Raw genomic sequence first — 24,565 nt, forward strand, 5'->3', positions numbered from 1 at the left:
ATACGACATTTCTTGGGGCATGACTTTAAACTATAGATCAGCAATTGGACTTTTAAAAAAGAAAACTCAGATTTTTGTTATTTGCTTTCACTGTTTTGTTTTTTTAAATGTTGAGCATTTTGTTGAGGAAAACCGTAGAGGCAAAGATACTTCAATCAGCAAAAGGCAAAGTGAAGCTTTATTACTGTTCTTGTTGAAAGATGGTATAGAATACTTGTTTAAAGGGTAGGCTCTATGTTCAACCTGAATAGTTTCAATGTTTGGCTCTGCCACTTCTTTGCTGTGTAATCTCAGGCTCTCTAAGCCTCAGTTTCCTCATTTGCAACACGAGGAGCATAATGGTTTCTACCTCAGAGAGCAGTTATAAGAATTAAATAAGATAAAGTAGTATATAATGTGCTTAGCATAATGTTCAGTAAAATGTTAACTCTCTCTCTGTGGGTCTTAGTAAACTGTATTATATTTAAATACCCCCTTCCATGAAAAAGAGAATCTTGGACAAACTAAGAATGTACGCTTGAGTATTAATTTTAATTCTCTCATACATGTTATAGCACTGTGTAAATAAGAATATATCCAAATCCAGTCTTCAAGTGGTGTAAGGCAGTTTCAAACCATAGGTGAGAAATTCAATGACAAAGAGCTGATGCGGAATGATCTCAGAGTTTTATACACAATAAGTAGACAGTAGAATGAGAGATAACACAAAACAGCTCTAGTCAACATGGAGTGTTGAGAAATTGAAAGGGAAAGCTTTTTAAAGTAATTGGAAAAGAATTACACACCTACAAGGGCAAGTAGAGATCCTCCCTTTGTTGATTTTCCTTTGAGCTTCTGCAGTGTTTTCTAAAGATTATTCTCAAGAAAAGATAGAACAAGACAGATAGAAAATTTGGGAAAAAAGCCCACAGAATAGGTCACAGCGCTGTTCTTTACTGGCCCAAGGAGCAGGGTTTCCAGAGAGGCAAGGAGGGTTCAGGCCCTGGGATCCAGGCAGCATCAGCTAAGAATGCCCTGCTAGGCCCTCAGTCCCAGAAAGCACACTTCAGAGACAGATGCCTCAGTCCTCTGAGACTTTCCCCACAGCCCCATGCTGGAAAGTTATTTTTGTAAAGCACAGGAGCCCAAACTTCTTGAATTTTACAACCTGCCATCAGAATTCACGTTCTTTACAGGGAAAACAGGTCTGCATCCCGGCAGCTGTCAGTCCCTTTAACAGGAGATGGAACAGTAATGTAACCAAGTGAGACTGGCACATTCTCCATAAAGGAGGCCCGCAAAAGGCATATTGTTACCCTTTTGAAAATGGCAACAATCGTCTCATATCCAGACATGTAAATATACTACAAACATGATAAAAGTAGGCTTACATGTAAACATGATCTAGAAAAGTGCCAACTAAGACCTCAATTATATTACATTAATATAAATGGGAATCTCTGTATAATTTCTTCTGAGACATCTCCGTGGTCTACTAAATGTGTATGAAACTATTTCTGACAAATAAACTCCAGCAGAAATGAAAGTTAAGAGTTTCAGAATTGGTTCTCCAGGAACAGCCAAGTTCATTTCTCTAGTAGGTTAATAAGCATTAATGCTAATAAATGGTGAACTGAAATGATATTCCTATAAAGTGGAAATGATCACCTGAGAATTCATCTGAATAATGGCATTATAGCATATGTCAAGAATGTGTTAATCAGTCTAACAGAAAAGGGGACAGTGTGTTCTCACAACCATCTTGAGGAATGCTGTACTCACCTCAGCCAATATTCTAAGTCTCATGTGTGAAGCTTAAATAGCATATACCAAAATGATTAAAACGTGCCATCCTTGAAGTAACAGAGACAAGAAGCAGGCACAGCTGAAGAAAAAATAAGGTACTCAGTGAAACCCAAACGCAAACTGGGCCTCTCATAGTTTGCACTGGCTGAGCATCTACTGTGTGCTGGCCCTCTGCTTGCCTGCCAGATGCTCTCAGTTTCTCAGTCCCTCAGCTGTCACTCCATCCCTGCAAAATGCAAAAAGTAAGACTCACAGGGTGGAAGCAAGGCCACACAGCCAAGAAGTGGCAAGGCACCTACTGATTCCAGAGCCTACATACCTTCCCTCCTGTTATGCTGCCCCCCCAAAAGGCCCCACACCACATATGACAGGCCTCTGAATTCATTTTCCCAGGCTCCCAGGGTTCACGTCTAATTGCTCTGCATCCTTTGTAAGATGACATAAGTGTTGTTTTAGTTGCTAGTCCTCAGTCACTTCAGCTTGGGTTCAAGGTCTCTTGCTCTCAGCCTATGGCTTTACCTTTGGAGGTGGACTTACCTGGGAACAAACCCCACCTCTGCCCCTATGTGACATTGGTCAAGCTATATCATCTCTCTAAGCCTTGTGTTTTCACCATAAAATGGGGATAGCTATACCTACTTCATAGGAGTCCACTTTAAAATGAGGTAACTCAGCACATAGCAAGCTTTCCAGCAATGCATGAAGGCTGCCATCGTGATAGTGGCCTGTCATCAGCTATGCTTTTGCTCATAATTAACATTTTGTTCTATACTTTCCCAAGTTTCTGACCTTGGCCTGGCCCCTTTTTACCATTACTTTTGTCTTGGAACTGGTACTTTAGAACCCAATCGTACATGGAAATAGTCCAGGAAAGCAAAACAAGGAAAGCAAGAGAAGAAAAATAAGAGGATGGGAGGAGAAACAGTCATCACTGGCTTCAAAACTTAAGATCTTGTCAAAAAGATGTCATTTTTCCAGCCCATTTCTCAAACTTCCAAAGTGTGCACTTGAAGAAACAGGTTTTCCTCATAATATCACCAGTAAGCTGCTAGTCTTTTTATCCCTGAGGAGTTTAGTCAAAGCCATCTGTTCATGAGTAATAAGTAGACCTTTATTATTGAATCAGGACGAAGTCATCCCTTCTTTATAACCTTCTACCCTTTTCTCTGGCAATGGTTTAAAAGCTGAGTTTCTTCCCTGATTAACTGATGTATGGTTGGTTACCTCCCAATCTAAATGGAATGTATGCCAGACAATGAAAGGAAAGCCCAGAGGGCCATGCCTCCTGCTTTTGTTGCTTCACCCCAAGCCTCCTACAGCTAGTACCATAGTGTGCACATAGTATATTACTCAGTAAATGATGCTCAAAATAATGATAAACTTAAAGGACTGTTCAGACAACTACACCAAAGGCTTATGGTATGCCCAGAATGTTATCTTCCTGAATTAGGATGCCCTCACTAAGTCTGGCATGCACAGGGCTGAGTGAACAGGAATCATGCCTGGAAGGCAGCTCCCACCCCATCAGACCACTGTGAATACCAAGTTACTTCTTCAGGCAGACGCATGAGCTTGGGCCTCAACAGAAATCCAATACTGCAGTGAAGGGCACTCAGAAGTCACATATTTCCTTCTGGTCCCTCTTCCTGCTAACGGAGCTTTGCAAAGCAATGAGCTAAAGGTGTTTTTAACATTTCAAATAGCGAAGTCAGTTCATCCGTGAAGCATTAACACTGGAATTCTGTGCATGTTTCCAGAATGGAGGCCAGATCCAATGTGACAACTGCCAGGTGAAAATCACAGAAGCATAATATTATGCAATTTGATTTCAAGGCAGAATGTTCTAAATCCTCAGGTTGCCAGCCAGGCAAAACATCTGTGAAGAATAAACCCACACTAAGACATGGAGGTCCCTCACATTTAAATATTTGGATGAATATTATGAACTCTGAAAGCTAAAGCCCTCAACATCTTCCCAAAAACTATCATTCTTAAAAGTTTAAATTCCTCCAAATAGCAATATTAGTTGTTTGATGTAAATTTCACAGAATCTTGAAACCTTAGATCTAGGATATTCATGAGACATTATAAGATGAAACTCCCTTTGTTTATAGTAAAGAAATTGAAACTTAGAGGAACATAACTTGTCTAAGCTCACTCAGTTAGCTAATATCAGAGCCAATATGTGGTCCCAAGTTGGTCAGTCCCTAGGTTCCATAGCTCAGCTGATCTGCACACTCAGATCCACATGGGCTTTGTGAGCGAGCTACTCAACTTCTGTTGGAATGAGTAATTCCTATTTCATAGGGAAGTTATGTTAATTAACTGAGACAGTGGATGCAGCACATGGCCCATCATAGCACTATATAAATGGTAGCTGCTGCTATCATCATTATCATTACCGTTATTATCCAACGTACAATTTAAGTCTCACACAATTTCCTGTCATGAGTAAGTCTGGTTGTATTTTTAGGAGACCCCTTCTGAGCAGTGGATGGAGCCTGGAATTGATGTTTCCATCAATTAGCTAGGGTTCCAGCAGGTCTGGCACTAGTCTCTTACAAGCTGCAGCCTTCCTTCTAGCCTACATGAGAGACTTATGGCCATGAGAATGAGCATAGCTTTTGAATCAGAGAGTTCTGAGTCTTGATCCAGTTCTGTCACTTATTTTACTGAGCCTCAGTTTTCTCCTTTCTTACGTGAAGAAAATAGTACCTGTATTACAGAGTCTGTAGAGAAGACTAAACAAAATAATATAGTGATGTCACCAATATGGCAAAGTAGATCATCCCCACCTTCACTCCCTATCACAAGAAGAACAACTAACAACTATTCAAGAACAAGACACCACTGAGAGAAACCTCAACACAGGGGTGAGGGTGTAGCACCCCCCTGCACCACAGAGACCAAGAGAGACTATATTAGAAGGGTAAGAGAAGCAGCTACACATTGACTGAATTGTTCCTCCCCCAGGCCAGCACAGCACCACATGGAGAGATCTCCCCTGAGCCTCTGGTTCCTCCAGTGGTAAAAGAGAACCCAGGGGGACAACCAGCATTGGGGTCACTTTGTGGGAGCCCCTACTCTGATTTTACACCATAGGGATTGCAAAGAATCTTCAGGCTCAATCTCTGGGAATCTGACTGTGATGGAGAAGTGGGGAGGGGCTTGCAACAAACAACACAGGGATCTTGGCAGACTGAGTTCACACCTGCAGTGGCCAAGTAGTGATCCCAATCAGTGACTCTGCTCATCTGCAGAACCAAATCCAGGGCACACTCTGACCCGGGAACTTGGCAGGATGCTGATCTGCCTTATTCAGATCCTCAAATGAGGAGTTTTGCCAGCCCTAGAGCCTGGTTTGCTCATGTCCAGGCAAAGAAGCTGAGACACAGCCCCATCCACTGTGGAGAATGTCTTCTGGCCCCTTATGACCAGAAGGGCTGGTGGCAAGTCCTAGAAGCTGTGTGGCCCAGCGGTGCTTCAGCCAGCAGGTGGTCAGGCAGAGCTGACTGCCTCCAGAGCAAAGCCAGTACCAAGCGTGGAGGGTTCACATGCTATGCACAGGATTAATTCATAGCTAAGGCTTAATGTAGCTCCTGGAAACTTTCCCAACCAAAGAGCCTATTGGAAACTGAGAGCAGCCTAGAGAAGCCCCTCCCCTTCGTGCCCTGGCAGAGGAGCTGAGATATAGTCCCACCACTGTGAAGAATGTCTTCAGGCCCCATCTGACCAGAAGGGCTGGTGGCAACTCCCAGAAGCTGTGCAGTCAAGTGGTTTTCAAGACAAGAGAAAGGCAGGAAAGCTTATAGTTTGCAAAGAAAAGCCAGTGGCCCTGTTCAACCAGGGAACCTGGGGTGTGGGTCAGCTTGAGTTAAGACAACAAAGAGCTTTACAGGCTTTAGAGTTGTTTCCCTACTGTGCCCAGGCAGGGAATTTGTAGTCCCACACATTGCTGAATACAGCCTTCAGCCTGTTTGACCAAGGACCCTAACCAGAACACACAGGAAACTGTGTAGCACATTCAACAGCCCTACATACAGTGGCACTTGAACAGAGAGCACAGTCCATGGCTTCCCCCATCTGCAGAGCAAAATCAGTGGCCTCACCTGACCGGGAATTCAGTGCACATTCAGGCCTAATTTGGTTCCCCAAACAATGAGCTGTGCAGGACCTGGGTCCTGTCCTGCTGCCCTGCCAGGGCAGGGAAGTTAATTCATACCCCAACTGCTACCGAATATGGTACCCAGTCCCAGCCATCTAGTAGAGCCTGACCAGAGAATCCAGACAGCTGCAGAGCCCATTGTCCATCCTGACTTGGGTAGGGAACCAAGCCAGCAATCCTATCCAACTCCTCTCAGCCAGAGGCACACTCCCCTCATCCCTGTCCTCAGAGTTCAAACAGTTGCCTCCCCTCAAAATAGACCATAATAGCAGGTCCCACCTGCCCAAGGACATTACCAACAGACACACACAGTAACCCAGACTGAACTGACTGGTGAAGAACTGTCTCTGCCAAAGCAAATGTGCAAAGTCTGGAAGAGGAGCCCGATTTATCAAATGCACAGATACCAATGTAAGGAATTAAGGATCACAAAAAATCAGGTAAATATGACACCACCAAAGAAACTAATAAAGCTCCACTAACTGACCCTAAAGAAATGATCTATGAACTGTTAGACAAAAAATTTAGAATAATCCTCTTAAGGAAGTTTAGTAAACTACAATAAAACACAGACAACTAAATGAAATCAGGAAAACAATGCATGAACAAAATGCAAGTTTGACAAGAAAAGAGCAACCATCAAAAACAAACAGAAAACAAAAACAAAAAAAACAGAAATCCTGGAGTTGAAAAATACAATAACTGAACTGAAGAATTTAATAGAGGGTTTCAAAAGCAGATATGAAAATGTAAAAGAAAGAATCAGTGATCTGGAGGATAGGAATTAAAAATTACTCAAAGGAGCAAAAAGAAAAAAGAGTGAAAAAGAGTAAAGGAAGACTATGGGAATTATGGGTCACAATGCAAAGAAACAAGATTCACTTATGGGAATTCCAGAAGGAAAAGAGAAAGAGAAAGGAACAGGAAGTATATTTAAAACAATAATGGCTGAAAACTTCCCAAACCTGGAGAGAGAAATGGACATCCAGATACACAAGACCCAAAAGATCACAAATAGGCTGAACCCAAATAAGACTACATTGAGACACATTATAATTAAATTGTCAAAAGTCAAGGACAAAATAAGAATTTTAGGAGCAGCCAGAGAAAAGAGAGAAGTTACATAAAAGGGAACCCCCATACAACTATCAGAGAATTCTCAACAGAAATTTTTCAGTCCACGAAAGAATTAAATGGCATAATCAAAATATTGAAAGAAAATAACTGTCAACCAAGAATTCCATACCCAGTGAAGCTGTCCTTCAGAAAGGATGCAGGAATAAAAACTTTCCCAAGCAAACAAAGGCTGAGGGAGCTCATTACCAACAGACCTACATTACAAGGAATGCTAAATGGAGTTCTCTGAAAGAAAGTAAAAGAACACTAATTAATATTATAAAAAACATAAAAAGGTAACATAAATCTCACTGGCAAGGGTAAGTATATAGTCATAGTTAGATTCTGCAATACAGTAATAGTGGTGTATAATTCACTTACAAATATAGTTTAAAAGTTAAAAAAAAAAGGACATAGCAGAAGTAATCATAACTGCAATAATATGTTATTAGCTACATAATATTTTTTAAAAACATGTAAATTATAACAGCAATTAGCTAAAATGTGAGGGGGAGGAGAAGGAAAAGTTTACAAATTCTATTGAAGTTAAGTTGTTATCAGTTTAAAATAGTATTTTATAAGTTTAAGATATTTTATGTAAGCCTCATGGTAACCACAAGGGAAAATCCTGTAGTAATTACAAGAAGAACACAGTAAAGAAGTCGAAGCATACTGATACCAAAAGACATCAAAACACACACAAAAAAGACAGCAGGATAAGGAACAAAGAGCAATGAATCTATACAACAACCAGAACAATTAACAAAATGGCAATAGTAAATCCTTACCTATCAATAATTACTTTAAATGGATAATGGATTAAATTCTCCAATTACAAAACATAGAATGACTGGATGTGTATTAAAACCAGATCCAACAATACACTGCCCACAGGAGAGTCATTTTAGCCTTAAAGATATTCATAGACTGAGAGTAAAGGGATGGAAAAAGACCTTTCAAGCAAATGGTAATCAAAAAAAAAAAAAAAAAGCAGGGGTAGCTATACTTATATCAGACAAAATATACTCTAAACTAAAACTGATTTTAAAAAAAGACAAAGAAGGTCATTATATAATGATAAAGGGTCAATATATCAAGAATATATAACAATTATAAATATTTATGCACCCAACAGCAGAGCATCTAAATATATTAAGGCAAAAACAGAGCTAAAAGGAGAAAAAAACAATAATACAATAATGGTTGAGAACTTTAACACACCATTCTCAACAATAGATAGATCATCTAACAGAGAATCAAAAAGGAAACAGCAGATCTGAACCACACTATAGACTAATGGACCTAACAGACACACAGAGAACACTTTATCCAACAACAGCAGAAACATTCTTCTCAAGCACACATGAAACATTTTCTAAGATAGATTATATGTTAGGCCACAGAATAAGTCTTAGCAAATTCAAGAAGACTGAAATCATACCAAATATCTTCTCTGACCACAATGGCACGAAACTAGAAATCCACAACAAGAAGAAAACTAGAAATTTCACAAACATGTGGAAATTAAACAACACTCTCCTAAACAACCAGTGGATCAAAGAAGAAATTAAAAGAGAAATAAAAAGTTTTTTGAGACAAATGAAAATGGAAATACAGCATGCCAAAACATATGGGATGCAGCAAAAGCAGTCTTAAGAGGGAAATTCACAGTAATAAGTGCCTATATTAAGAAGCAAGAAAAATCTGAAATAAACAACCTAACTCTATGCCTTAAGGAACTGGAAAAATAAGAACAAACTGAACCCAAAATTAGCAATAGAAAGTAACTAATAAAGATTAGAGCAGAAATAAATGAAATAGAGAACAGAAAAACAATACAAAAGACAGTCTCTTCAATAAATACTGCTGGGATAATTGGATATTCACATATGAAAGAATGAAACTGGATCTATATCTTATACCACTCACAAAAAGTAACTCAAAATGCATTCAAGACTTAAATGTAAGACCTGAAACCATGAAACTTCTAGAAGAAAACATAGGAATAAATTTCCTTGACATAGGTCTTGGTAGTGATTTTTTGGATATGACACCTAAAGGACAAGCAACAAAATTGAAAATAAGCAAGTGGGACTACATCAAACTAAAAAGCTTCTGCACAACAAAAGAAACCAAATACAAAATGAAAAAAATCCCAGAATGGGAAAAAATATTTGAAAACCAAATACCTGATAAGGAGTTAATATTCAAAATATATAATAAACTGACACAATTCAAGAGCAAATAATAATAACAACCCAATTAAAAATGGGTATAGGATCTGAAGAGACATGTCTTCAAAGAAGATATACAAAAGGCCAACAGGTACATGAAAAGATGCTCAATATTAGTCATTAGGAAATACAAATTAAAAGCACAATGAGATATCACCTCACACCTGTTAGAATGTCTATCATCAAAAAGGCAAGAATTAACAAACTCTGCTGTGGATATGGAGAAAAGGGAATGCTTGTGCACTGTTAGTGGAATTGTAAATTGGTGCAGTCACTATGGAATACAGTATGGAGGATCTTCAAAAAATTAAAAACAGAATTACCATATGATTCAGCAATTCCACTTCTGGGAATATATCCAAAGGAAACAAAAACACTAACTTGAAGAGATACCTGCACCCCATGTTCATAGCAGCATTATTTACAATAGCCAAGACATGGAAACAACCTACGTATTCATTGATGGATGAATGGATAAAGAAATTATTCAGCCATAAAAGACAAGGAAATCCTACCATTTACAACAACATGGATGGACCCTGAAGCCATTATACTAAGTGAAATAAGTCAGACAGAGAAAGACAAATACTGTATGATCTCACTTATATGTGAGATCTACGAAACAAAAACAAAAAACAATCCAAACTCATAGAGAAAGGGATCAGACTTGTGGTTACCAGTGGCAGAGGGTTGGGGGAGAGAGAATTGCAGGAAGGTGGTCAAAAGATACAAACCACCAGTTATAAGGTAAATAAGTACTAGGGATGTGGTGTATAACATGATGACTATAGCTAACACTGATGTATGATAGATAGGAAAGTTGTTGCAAGTAAATTCTAAGTGTTATCACAAAGAGAATTTTTTTTCTTTTTTCTTTCTTCTTTTTTTATTGTATCTATATGAGAAGATGGATATTTGCTGAACCTATTGTGATGTATGTCAATTATTCACAGTATATATATACATCAAACCAACATGCTGTATGTCTTAAACATACATAGTGATGTATGTCAATTATTTCTCAATAAAACTGAGGCCAAAAAAAGAAAATAATAATGTGTGCAAAATGCTTAGTAAAGCAGCTGACAATGGTGAGCACTCAATTAAATCACCATTATTTTTATTATTATGGACATTCCCTATCACTGTAATAAGACTTCTGTCTTGGGTTCTGAACTTTTACCACCAGGGCCCTTTCCCAAGAAGGACAGCGTAGAACCAGGAAACAGCTACCCACTTGACTCTGAGTGTAATAAAAGCTTGTAAATTCTAGCAGCCAAGTCTCTCACAGCTGACAAAACTCTCTCTTCTTGGCCAACACAGTAGTAATAGTTTCTTAGTCCGTTCAAGCTACTATAACAAAATATCATAGACTGGGTGGCTTATAAACAACAAAAAGTTATTTCCCTCATTCAGAGAGGCTGGCAGTCTGAGATCAGGGTGCCAGCATGGTCAGGGAGGGCCCTCTCCCTGGCTGCAGACTTGTTGTGTCCTCACATGGCAGAAGGGTCTAGGGAAATCTCCACAGCCTCTTTGATAAGGGCATTAATCCCAATCTTTTTTTTATTTTTAATGTAAACTTTAATTGTTATGTCACATTATTTAAAAATCACTCAAAATGAATTACAGAAATAAATGTGAAACTATAAAACTTCTAAAAGAAATCATAGGGAAAAGTTAGAGACCTTGAGTTTGGCAAAGTTTTTTAAACTATACTATAAAAAACAAAATAAATAGACCATTAAATTTGGTTCATTCAAATAAAAACAAATTGTTCTTCAAATATTGTTGTTCTCAAAAGAAAGGCAAGGGTTAGATTGAGACAAAACATTTGCAGAAGCTATACTGGACAAAGGATTTGTATCCAGAGTATAAAAAGAACTTTACAAGTTTATAAGAATGCAAATAACCAGATCTAAAAGTAACAAGCTATTTAAACAGATATTTCAAAAAACGAAGATGTACAGATGACAAATAAGCACAGATAAAGATGCTCAACCTCTTTAGTCTTCAGGTAAATGTAAATTAAAAACACCATAAGATACCAACACACTCTCACTAAAATGACTAAAATTAAAAAGACTGACCATATTAAATGTTTGTGAGGATGTGGAACAAGTAGAACTTTGATACACTACTTGTGGGAATGTAAAATACAGCTATTCAGGGAATAATCTTAACAGTTTCTTAAAAAGTTTCATGTATATCTGCTATTCCATTGTTAAGTATTTACTCAAGAGAAATGAAAGCACATCCCTGACCAAAGAATTGCACATGAATGCTCATAGACACTTTTTGTAATATACAAAAACTGGAAACAAACTAAATGTCCAACAGCAGATAAAAACCAAATTTATGTATATCCATGAAATGGAATACTATTCAACAAGAAAAATGTATGCATAATTAACACAAACAATAACTTGATGGACCGCAAAATGATTGAGTGAAAATAGCCACACTAAAAAGATTACATTCAGTAAGATTTCACTTATATAACATTTGAGAATTTTATAGAGCTAATCTATAGTGACAGAAAGTATGTCACTGGTGTCAGGCTTAGGCAATGGATGGACTAATGCCAAGCTTAAGGGTACAGCCCTCATGACCTAACCACCTCCCAAATGCCCCACTTTCTGATATCATCACCTTAGGGATTAGATTTCAACATATGAATTTGAGGGGTGGGGACACATAGACCATACCACAGTTATTATCTACTCTGTAGCAGGTTAAGCGTTAAGTATCTTTCTTACATAATCACTAATTCTCTAATAGAACCCATGAGCTGGTTCGATGAATCCCATTTTACAGATGAGCAAACAGAGGCTCAGAGAGGTTAAAATGATTGCTCAGGGCCACAGAGGTAGTAACTGGCAGGGCCAAGACTCCAAAACCTGCTCACTTGTCATTAGGCCCTGTTGCCTCCTATATATAGTGCCTGACACTCACAGATCAAGTCACACCCATTCCCAGCATCTTGCACTCCCTATACTGAGGCCTCCATGAGAGCCATTATAATAACCTGATTCCTCAGACAGATCCTTCCATCTCCCTCTAACAGCATTACATTGTCCCCCCGAGGTATTATGAACTTACAGAGCTCTATATCAGGGGTTAGCCATCTTTTTCTATAAAGAACCAGACACTAAATATTTTAAGCTTTGTGGGCTATACAGCCTCTGTTGCAACAACTCTACTCTGCTTCTGTAGTGTACAGGCAGACACTGCTTGTGGCTATCCTTCTATAAGACTGGAGAGATTCCATGAAAGAATCTGGATGTCATGAAGGAGGCAATGTTTCAGGCAGAGGAAGCAGCTGCTGAGATTACTAGGAAGCTGGAGAAACAGAAGAAACGCTTGAAGAAGGAAAAGAAAAGCTGGCTGCAACTGCCCTGGCTTCTTCAGAAAACAACAGTAGTACTCTGGAGGAATGTGAGGAGACAGATGAAAAGACCCAAAAAGAAGAAGCAGAAGCCCCAGGAGGCTCTTCAGGAGAATGGAAAACCCATCTGTCTCCTTCTCCAAACCCAAGAAAAAGAAACCTTTTTCCAAGGAGGATCTGGTTAGTAAGTGATATTGAACAGACAGCTGGCAGTGGAAGTCTTCCCAAGAGGAAGAATCTTTCCCCAAAGAGGAACCAGTTAGTGACCCTGAGGAGTCAGGAAACAAGAGTGTCTCCAAGAAAAAGAGGAAATCCTCTTCCAAGGAGGAGCCACTCAGCAGAGGACCTGAAGAGGCTGCTGCCAGCAAGAGCAGCAGCTCCAAGAAAAAAAAAAAAAAAGCTCCAAAAGCTGTCCCAGGAAAATCAGAATGGACATGTCCCTAGTGGGGCATAACTTGCTGAGATATTTCCCAACCCATCCCTTATAGCCCAATAAAAAGAAAAAGAAAAAAAAAAAGTAACTTGGTCTTCCAGCATATCGGGTAGGTATTACTGTGTATAACACCACCTCAAAATATAGTGGTTTAAAAACAGTAATTATTTGTTCCTAGTTCTTTGGGTCAGTGACTTGGGCTGGGCTCCGCTGAGATGGTTCACCTCTGCCCCGTGCAGTGTTGGCTGGGCTCACTTATATATATATCTAGGAGGGCTAGGACAGCAGGGCCTCTCTCCATGTGGTCCGTGTGGTCTCTCATCTTCAAGGAGGCTAGCCCAGACTTCTTCACTTAGTAACGAAAGGGTTCTCAGTGAGCAGCCACAAAAGGAAAGCCTCATTGAGTAAGCAGTATTGAAACCTTTTTTTATGTCACATTGCTGATGTTCCAAGCCTAGGGTCAATATGGGATAGAACTCAACAAGGCTATGCACACAAGAGGCATGATTCCTTGAGAGTCATTACTGTAATACGTTACCTTACACGTATAAATGAGTGTTCTGTGTGAATCTAAGACATTGTAAATTCAGATCCCATGCTCTTAATCACCCCACCACACTTGCCTTCAAGAAAACTCCCCCTAATATTTTCTAGATGATGTCAGTTTCTTTATTAATTCTTAAGCTGCCACCTCCTGAAACATGAAGACATTGCTGATCTCATCTCCAAATGATTTCTTTCTGACTTAGAGCTACCATGAACCTCATTGTAAGTTTCACAAAGTACAAATTAAAGACTGATTATTTTTCACTCCTTAAGTCATTCATATTATTAGAAAGTGAATTTAACATAATTGCTCTCTAGGGACCTAGCTCATACCAAAAGTGGCATCAGTGAATTGAAAGACAACAGTATTACCTCACTTTGTATAACACTTTAACTGTCAACACAGGACTTTCAGAGAGAAAGTACATTTGGGCTTTCCCTATGGGCATCTGGGAATGTTAGCAGTATGGGAGGAGGGTCAAGTTTGGAAAGCCACTCCGAAGATAGGGTATGGAGAACTTTATATGTCACACTAAGGAGCTGGGAAACTTTAATGGGAGTAAAGAATGGATGACATAATCAGATTGGTATTTTAGGAAGATCTCTCAGACAACAGAGGGAAGGATGGATTCAAGTGAGCAGAGACAAGCAAGGAGACCGACTGAGAGGCTTTTACAGTAGTCTGGATGAACGCCTGTAAAAACCCAAGTCCAAGTGACAGAGGGGATTGCTCTGATGTCAGACAACCCAGCCATATACTCCTGTTTGCTGAAGGATGTGGTTTTTTTCCCTTTCATCAAGAATGGCTGAATAATAGAATCATGGCAGTAAGGTGGAGAGGTAGAATACAAAGATTGGTCTGTTTGCTGTTAACTATCAGGGATCCTCTGTACCCAGAGGATTAAGGACTCCCCATACCCTGAAATTTATGTCCTCCACTGCCCTTAATATAAATCTCCCACAGTTAAAAGAAAAAAAAGAAAGAAAGAAATTGCATTGTCATGTAAACAATAGTGGTATCCTTCTCGGAGAAAATAATGGAAGAAAATTAATGTAGCATTAGATTAAGCTCTATTAGTATAATTATACAATGGCTGTCCTAAAGAGATATGTCACACAGACGATCTTTATTGTCACAAAGGACAATCTACACAAAAGAACAAAGGAAATAATTTTAATAAAACATTTTGCCCTGAGCCAGAAATGTGCTTCATGTATCATACATGAGAAAGGATAGTTTGATATAAAATGGAACTGTGACCTTGCCTATAAGAGTCCTCATTACTTAATGCCACTGAAAGTAAATTAATGGACTCCCAAAAGGTGTAAAATTCATTCTGCTTTGTGGCAATTGTCTGCTGACAGAGGAGTTTAAGAGGGATATTTTCATGTGATTATTTAAACAAAGAGCTTCAAGGAATTCTCAGCAACCTTTCAAGTTTCACCTAAGGGCATTATAAAAGGACTCATCTGAGAGGGAAGACCCACCTTTGAAAGAGTTTATTAACAAGAGAAGATGGGTTCATATGCCACCTGCAAATTCAACAATTTGTGCTTTCAAATATAGCTAGAGCTATTTTATTTTACATTTCTCTAATCAAATTCAACATTTGTTTAAAAAAAAAAAAGCTGAGTTGTGAGCTGGCAACCCAGGAAGTGAATTGATTCCTTTAAAGTTTTGATCTGTACTTCAAGTCTGAACACCTTGTGTGACATTAAAGATCTTTATTATATATGTCTCCTTATCTTGTTTCTTGTCAGTCAAAACCACATACTCATATAGCTGCCCATCTTATCTTTACAAGCCACTGTACAGTTTATAAATTATAACTGTAAAGCTGCCTTTACATCTCATTAGATGCTCTCAATGACCTTGAGGTTAGGCAGAACAAATATTGGTATTATCATTTGACTATGAGCAATTTTAGCTTCAAAGTATCTAAGTGACTTGCTTAGTATCAGGAACTTAATCTGATTGCTAGCAATAGAGCAGCAAACCAGACAGGCAAAGTTCTTGCCCTCAGGGAGTTTGGCTTCTAGAGTGAGAGTACATATAAATAAATACATAAATATGTAATATAATGTCAGAAGAATAATAAATAGCAAGACTGTGACCACATGAGTCATCTGTCTCAGATCTGAGCTGTCCTGGCACAATCTCTAGTATGACTCCAGCTAATCCCACTGCCCAGGGGGCAGCTGTGTAGACCTCTACATTTTAGCCCTACTTGTCTATTCAACGTCAATGTTCATGTGTCATCAGGGAGCTGTAGACCAGGGAAGTAGATGTCACTGTTCCAGAAGGATTACTTAAAATGTGGCTTGTGGACACTAGAGAATGGTAATTACGAGGCACCGGCATGGTTCACTGAGAACAAGTCAGACAAGCCAGATCCACAGTACTTGCATTTGCAACAAGGTCATGGAAGGGGTAAGTGGAGATGAAACTAGAGACATACTGTGTGTGGTTGAAATAGTGTATTATTTCATAATGTAATAATAATCAGAATCTTATTTCACTGCTAAGTGGAGACTGTCACTCAGTTCTAAAACATGTTCCAAAACACCAGGAGGAAGGTACTTTGAGGAATGCTGAGGCAAAGCATAACCCCTGCCCTCTTGTGAGCACCCACTGCTGTCCACTGCTATCCCCACTACCACCCTGTCATGGGCTGAATTGTGTCCTCCCCAAAATTTATATGCTGAAGTTCTAACCCCCAGTACCTCAGACTGTGACTGTATTTGAAAACAGGATCTTTAAAGAGATAATTACACTAAAATAAGGTCATTTGGGTGGGCCCTAATCCAATCTGACTGGCATCCTTGTAATATGAGGAAATTAGGGCACAGAAACACACAGAGCGAAGATGTGAAGACACTTAGAAGATGACTATCTACAAGACAAGGAGAGAGACCTTAAAAGAAAAAACCCTGCCAACACCTTGATTTCAGGCTTCTAGCTTCCAGAATTGTAAGAAAGTAAATTTCTCATAATTGTTTAAGCCACCCCATCTGTGGTACTTCGTTATGGCAGCTCTGGAAAACTAGATACAAACCTCTGTCAGAACCTCTACCATTCCAGGCCTCTGCCCCCAAAGCCTCACTCCTGAATATCAACTTTCCTGCCCAAACTTCCGTTCCTCTCCCTTCCCCAGTGTTTCTGCTCCCCCAGGCTGACAGAGCAGTAGCCTCCTGGGAAATAATTACTGTGAGGATTATCAAGAAAGAAGGGTCCTCTTTTGCCCCTGGAAGCTTTTAAGGAAGCAAAGAATATATCTGCTTTCGTATAAAATCAGTATTACACAATATTACAATATTAGTCATGCTGGGGTCAGCTGACTTATAAACAACCATAACATAACCCATTTAGAAAACAAAGGTCTTCCTTTGAATTTGCAAATGCAGTTGTCTATTCCTTCACTCAACGTGTATCTACTAAGCCCTTGCCCTGCACCAAGCCCTCTGCTAGTCCTTTTCACATTTATCGTGTCATAGAAGGAAGTGTGAAGGCATGTCAAGAGGAAATGGGAAGTTGTTGTTCAGAGGGTCAAAGGCACAGAAGAGTCCACAGCGTCTTCAAAGAAGAGAAAGAGGTTTGCCACAGCTGGAGTAAAATGTGTATTGGATACAGGAGCAGGAGATGAAGTCTAGAGATAGATAGGGGTGGTGTATAAGAGTTTTTTCTGCCACACTAAGGGGTTTTGGAGCCCATTCTGCACATAATGGAGAATCAATAGACGTTTTTAAAGGAACACAAGATGTGATTATCTTTAAAATTATAACCCTGGAAGAAGTGAGGTGAGATGGGGGTAGGGAAGGAGAAGTGTCAGGGGGCTAAGTTCACAAGTTCTTTAGAGACCTGAAATAATGAATCTCATTACTATGAGGTCCTAAAGTTATGAATCTGTGCATTGATCTAATAGAATTGTTCAAGTGTGTGCACATGGACCACAACTCCTACATACATATGTGTGGACATTTTGTGTACTTATGAGCTGACCCAAACTTAATTCATCAGCACTAAAAATAAAGCTATTATTGCTTTTAGTAACTTACTGCAATTGTCCAAGCCTTCTATTCTTCAATAGCAAGTGATTATAACATTAAACAGTTTATATATTATGTGCTTTTTTCAATGCTTAAGACTTTATAAAATGGCACATTTCCGTTACCAAATCACAGGGGCAGAAGGTTCATTTTTCCTTAGTAATGAAGCTCTCCTCTCAAGAGGCCCAATTCATAAAAAGACATTTACATAGCTTAGTGGGGTTTTTTTTTCTTTCTCCTGCTTTTTATGTGAGGAAAGGAAGAATAGGGGAGGAATCTAAATCAAATAGAAAATTAAAGCCAAGGCAAAAATAAAATGAAAATCCTTAATGACTGGTGTAGTGAATTGGGTGGGTGGTGTCGTAGGAAAAAAGGAAATCACACAGGCTTGTAGGAAAAACCTCTTTCAAACAAAAAAGGAAAATGGATGGGCACGTGACCCACAGGGGACTTCAGACTGCTTCTTATTTTATAAATAGCAGTTGCCACCTTTTGTTGCGTTCCTAAAATAGCTTGCATGCTGTTAACAGAAGACAACAGAAAAGTGAAGTGTATCATGGCAGCTTTCCTCAATGAAAATAATTAACCTTCAACAAAGAAAAAAGAGAGGAGAGGAGGGAAGGAGGGGGAAGAGTGTGGAGGTTGTGAAGGTAATAACAAAGAACATTAAAAGAGGAATCCTAGTTCAAGCCAGGGATGTCATGGGCGACTGCAGTGACCATGCGGGGTGGAGTTCAGTCATGGGGACAGTATTGTAATTCAACAAATGTAGCTGAGCCCTCACTGTGTGCAAAATTCTACACAATTCAGAGATGAATGAGAGGCAATCCCTGCCTTCCAGGGTCTCATCATTGAGGATGAGTGATTATGCAAGAATATTAACACCTATAATACAAGACAGGATGTGAGATACATTATGAGACATAAAATCATAGGTCTCTCTGGGAGTCAGCGGTAAAAAAAGAAACACTTGGATGATTTGGAAAAGCATCATGGAAGGGGTCATGCATGAGTCCTTTCCTACTTAGAGGATGAGTAGGATTTTAATACAGAAGACGAAGGGGATGAGCAGTAGAGGGAGGCAATATCCCAAGCAGAGGGTAAAGGATGAAGAGGCAGCAAACCACAGAGATAAGGGCAAGAAAGCAGTACAGCCAAGAAAAGTTTTATTTGTAGGTGGCCAGAGTAGATTTTTGCTGATTTTTTAGATTAGAAAAAAAAAATTGTTAATTTGAGGAAGAATGAAGCTAGCTTTCCCACTGGAAAGTTAAGTATGAAATGGGCATCCACCCTCCTCCATCCCCACACACAGAGCCAGAAGCATCACTATTGCCAATACACACTAATCTGGCAAAGAAAATGAAAATAAATCTCCAAGAGATTCTCAAAGCAGCCTTTAAACTCCTTCTCCCTCCCCTTGGAATTCTCAAGGGCAGAGTAATTCTCTGTTGGTGGGGAAAAGGGCTGTGCTGTGCACGGTAGGATGTCTAACAGCACCCCTGGGCTCTACACACTGCATATCAACACTAGTGGTGACAGTCAAAGAACTTCCAGAAGGGAGCGGGGACTAAAGAAGTGAGTGACATTAAATAAAATAAAGGAAAAAATTTAAACTAGAAGATTGCTTAGAGGTATAATGATAACAACAACAACTAACATTTTTAGTGGTACATGCCAGTGTTCTAAAGTCTTTATTGTATTGATGTTAGGTGGATTTAAAATTAGCTGAATAAACCTACCAAGATTGTGGCCCATTGTTCAACTCATGGGAGGGATATACAAAAAGGTCTCAAACCTTATAAAGTAAATAAAATTATTATCCCCATTTTACAGGTGATGAAATTGAGAACCAATGCCATATAGTTCTTAAGTTTTAAATCCAAGATTTGAACCAGATCATCTGACTCTACTAGCCAAAAAGTTTAATCTCTCTACTGTATTGCTTCCACTGTAAAGTAGCTAATTTGCTGATCCTGTTAAGTAGGAAGCTGACGCTTGGGGAGGTGATGTGATTTGCCAAAGGTCACCCACTTGGTGGTAACTGCTCTGTGGCTAAAATCTAGGTCTTCTGACTCATTCTTCCTGAAAGAGTGCTCAAGGTGCTCAAGGAATGTGCACAAAGGAGATTGCTTCCTTGTCCTGGGAGACCTGCGTGTAGGAGAGGTTGGAGAGAGTATAACAGGTAACAATGGAATAGAAAGCATTTTCAGATTCAATATGATGCCCATATTAAAAGAATTGACTCCTGGAAGTGCACACACACACACACACACACACATGCAAACAAACAGCCTACAAGGAAACAGAGCACATGGCTGATGTTTGTTTGAACCTGTAGAGATCTAAAGAGATCTAGCAAGAGTCAAAATGCCCATATTGTTTCTCAAAAACATTTAAACCTATTGAAAGAAAACTCTGTGATTAAAGTTTCCAATTCAGAGTAATCCCACTAAAATTCCAATCTAAAATATAAGAAGCATTTTCAGTTGCTTTGAGGGTTGACACAGATGTTATGACTCTCCCTTAATTGTGCAACCTTGTGGCATTTAGAAAGAGAAAGAGGGTCTGATTATACCACCACTACCCAACCTCTAGAGAGGCGAGCTGCCCACACCTGACAGGTGCTCCCATCTGCTAGGCAGAGAAAATGAGTGGTCCAGACTCATTATCTCAGCCCTCAGTGTCTCAGAGCAGCAAGCTCTGAGCTTAGGGAGAAAATACAGAATACAGACTGAAAGTGAAATTGATGACCCACAGCACAGTTTTCTGGTCAATCAAAAAATGCGGGGCTTAACGAGGAGCAGAAAAAGGCTACACTGCATGAGAAACTGTACGTTTTAGTCCACTTCACCCTGTTCTGTGTCTGTCTTTGTTTCCCTGAAAACCAAGAGCCTAGGAACAGTTATGTGTACCTTTGTGAAACAGTAGCTTCTGTGCTTATAAATGAGCATTTATCATATCTGTGTGCTCTGGTTTACTCAACATGTGAGATAATAATGTAATCACTGACAACACAGAGGCAGGAACTGGCAACACGACTTCAACTCATTGGGTAGCTACGGAGACAGAGACACTGCATTTCATGAGCCACATGTTCAAAGGAGCACACACTTTTGGCCAAGAGATCTCATGAAGTCTGTTCTACTAACAAAAAACAGAATCATTCTTTTATCATCTCTCGATGTGCATGTTACTGGGTCACTGGGGAACAGAGTCAGCTTGCTCCCAATACCCTTTTTCTCTGAAGGACTGTCACACAGTGCTAGGTGATGTGGAATTGTGTCACTCAGGAAATAACCCAAACATAAAGTTTTATTGCTTTCATGCATCAGTAGTTAAAATATACTAAGAATTATCTACACACCAGGACTATACTGAGCACTTTACATGTAAAGCCTTACCTTATTAACTCTTCCACATCCCTATAAAGAAGTGTTATTGCTATCCCCATTTTACAGGTGAAGAAATGGGTTTAAGTGTCTCTTCCAGGGATATATAGCCAATAAGAGGCAACTGGGGTTAGAACACAGCTGTGTCAGACTTTAGAATCAGTGTTCTTAACCACTCTGCTGCACATAACAAATGGCTATTGAGCACCTATACGGCCACTGTGCCAGCCTCTGAGGCTCCTGGGAATACTGATATTGTCTTTGTCCTTAAAGAGGTTGTAGTTGGGTTAGAGAAACAGATAAGTAAAATAATGACTGCAGTGTAACTGCTAGCTTCGATGAACACAGAGGTTATTTATCCAAGTGTAGAGGAGAGGCACCTGACATGCACATGTGCTAGCACTGGTGGCATAATTTCATATACCCATAATAACATACATAGTGAACATTTGATTTCTACATGCTGAGGAAGCTGATAGTGTATTCTACTGTTTTCCATATCTTCACTTATGTTTGGAGAATTCTTTAAATTCTTAGCAATATTCACATTGATGAGTGTCCCAAAATCCTCCCCAAACTCCTCTCCTTCAAGGATGTCTACCTTCCTATCTCAGCCACCCACTCCCAGGGTCACACTCCCAGGCAAGTCCTTACCAAAATCTGCAACCCATAATCTAAATTTGAAGCATCCCACTGCCTGACCACCACCTCCTGTCTCTTTAGCTCATTTCCTCTGGTACCTTGCCAAAAGCCATTGGTGGCACCAAGATCTACAATCCATTGGTCATACTGACCTTTCATTGTTTCTTGCCTCCTTCCTGTCCTTATTTCCCCTTCTCTCTTAACCAACTTAAAGTCCACAACCCACTATTTTTCATCATTCCCTTGCCTGCATCCTCAATCCCCCTGCCCTCTCATACTTCATCAGACTTAGCAAAATCTCAAGCCTGGTTAAAGTCAGCTCTCCACTTATTCTGCACTTCTACACATGCCATTGAAAATAGTTGGATACAAACACACAACAATGGAAAATTGTCTCACTTTGTATTCACGACCAAAAACCTCAAGTGGGTCTAAGGGCAAGCATATTAGGTTTCCCTAGCCTATTGCCAAGTATAATATTCTTCTATTTCATATTTTATTATTTCTCATATCTCCAGCCACTACTCCTGCATCTTCACTCTCAGCTCATGATCTTAATTCCTACTTCAATAAAAAACAGAAGCAACAATAAAAGAACTCCTTCAAGCTCCCACCATCACACTGACTCAGCATCTGTGTTCCTAAGTCTGGATTTCCCTCCTCTTATTACAGATGAACTGTCTGATCCCCTATGGGCAGCCAAACCCTTCAGCTATGCACTAGATTCCATGCCCACCCAAAGTAGTGCTCAAACACCACATCATTAAATTTTTCTTCTCCACAGAACCTTTACCTAATCAGCCTAAAGGCAAGCTACTGTTCTGCCATCCTTTAAGAATCCTTCCTTGAGTCCACCTCCCTACAGGAACTGCCTTACTTTTCTGCCTTTCTTTACCATAAAGTTCCTTTTAACATCTGCCTGTATTCACCCTCTCCAGTTCTTCTCTTTCCTTTCTTTTTTTCTATTTTTTTAATTTTTTTAACATCTTTATTGGGATATAATTGCTTTACAATGGTGTGTTAGTTTCTGCTTTATAACAAAGTGAATCAGTTATACATATACATATGTTCCCATATGTCTTCCCTCTTGCGTCTCCCTCCCTCCCACTCTCCCTATCCCACCCCTCCAGGCTGTCACAAAGCACCGAGCTAATATCCCTGTGCCATGCGGCTGCTTCCCACTAGCTATCTACCTTACTACGTTTGTTAGTGTGTATATGTCCATGACTCTCGCCCTGTCAAAGCTCACCCTTCCCCCTCCCCATATCCTCAAGTCCGTTCTCCAGTAGGTCTGCGTCTTTATTCCTGTCTTCATGACATTTTTTTTCTTAAATTCCATATATATATGTTAGCATACGGTATTTGTCTTTTTCTTTCTGACTTACTTCACTCTGTATGACAGACTCTAGGTCTATCCACCTCATTACAAATAGCTCAATTTCGTTTCTTTTTAAGGCTGAGTAATATTCCATTGTATATATGTGCCACATCTTCTTTATCCATTCATCCGATGATGGGCACTTAGGTTGTTTTCATCTCCAGGCTACTGTAAATAGAGTTGCAATGAACATTTTGGTACATGACTCTTTTTGAATTTTGGTTTTCTCAGGGTATATGCCCAGTAGTGGGATTGCTGGGTCATATGGTAATTCTATTTGTAGTTTCTTAAGGAACCTCCATACTGTTCTCCATAGTGGCTGAACCAATTCACATTCCCACCAGCAGTGCAGGAGTGTTCCCTTTTCTCCACACCCTCTCCAGCATTTATTGTTTCTAGATTTTTTGATGATGGCCATTCTGACTGGTGTGAGATGATATCTCATTGTAGTTTTGATTTGCATTTCTCTAATGATTAATGATGTTGAGCATTCTTTCATGTGTTTGTTGGCATTCTGTACATCTTCTTTGGAGAAATGTCTATTTAGGTATTCTGCCCATTTTTGGATTGGGTTGTTTGTTTTTTTGTTATTGAGCTGCATGAGCTCCTTGTAAATTCTGGAGATTAATCCTTTGTCAGTTGCTTCATTTGCAAATATTTTCTCCCATTCTGAGGGATGTCTTTTGGTCTTGTTTATGGTTTCCTTTGCTGTGCAAAAGCTTTGAAGTTTCATTAGGTCCCTTTTGCTTAATTTTGTTTTTATTTCCATTACTCTAGGAGGTGGGTCAGAAAGGATCTTGCTGTGATTTATGTCATAGAGTGTTCTGCCTATGTTTCCCTCTAAGAGTTTGATAGTTTCTGGCCTTACATTTAGGTCTTTAATCCATTTTGAGCTTATTTTTGTGTATGGTGTTAGGGAGTGATCTAATCTCATACTTTTACATGTACCTGTCCAGTTTTCCCAGCACCATTTATTGAAGAGGTTGTCCTTTCTCCACTGTACTTTCCTGCCACTTTTATCAAAGATAAGGTGTCCATATGTGCGTGGGTTTATCTCTGGGCTTTCTATCCTATTCCACTGATCTATCTTTCTGTTTTTGTGCCAATACCATACTGTCTTGATTACTGTAGCTTTGTAGTATAGTCTGAAGTCAGGGAGCCTGATTCCTCCAGCTCCTTTTTTCGTTCTCAAGATTGCTTTGGCTATTCGGGGTCTTTTGTGTTTCCATACAAATTGCGAAATTTTTTGCTCTACTTCTGTGAAAAACGCCAGTGGTAGTTTGATAGGGATTGCATTGAATCTGTAGATTGCTTTGGGTAGTAAAGTCATTTTCACAATGTTGATTCTTCCCATCCAAGAACATGGTATATCTCTCCATCTATTTGTATCATCTTTAATTTCTTTCATCAGTGTCTTATAATTTTCTGCATACAGGCTTTTGTCT

General features: G+C 39.4%; 1 protein-coding gene and 1 pseudogene across 1 annotated transcript in view; both read left to right on the top strand.

Moving 5' to 3' along the window:
* Positions 1-24,565, top strand: part of KCNMB2 (potassium calcium-activated channel subfamily M regulatory beta subunit 2) — a 258,347-nt gene that overhangs the window by 103,732 nt on the left and 130,050 nt on the right. The window lies entirely within an intron of this gene.
* On the top strand, positions 12,586-13,129 carry LOC116752615 (annotated as a pseudogene).

Source organism: Phocoena sinus, chromosome 4 (assembly GCF_008692025.1).
Source record: "Phocoena sinus isolate mPhoSin1 chromosome 4, mPhoSin1.pri, whole genome shotgun sequence".
NCBI classification, from domain to species: domain Eukaryota; kingdom Metazoa; phylum Chordata; class Mammalia; order Artiodactyla; family Phocoenidae; genus Phocoena; species Phocoena sinus.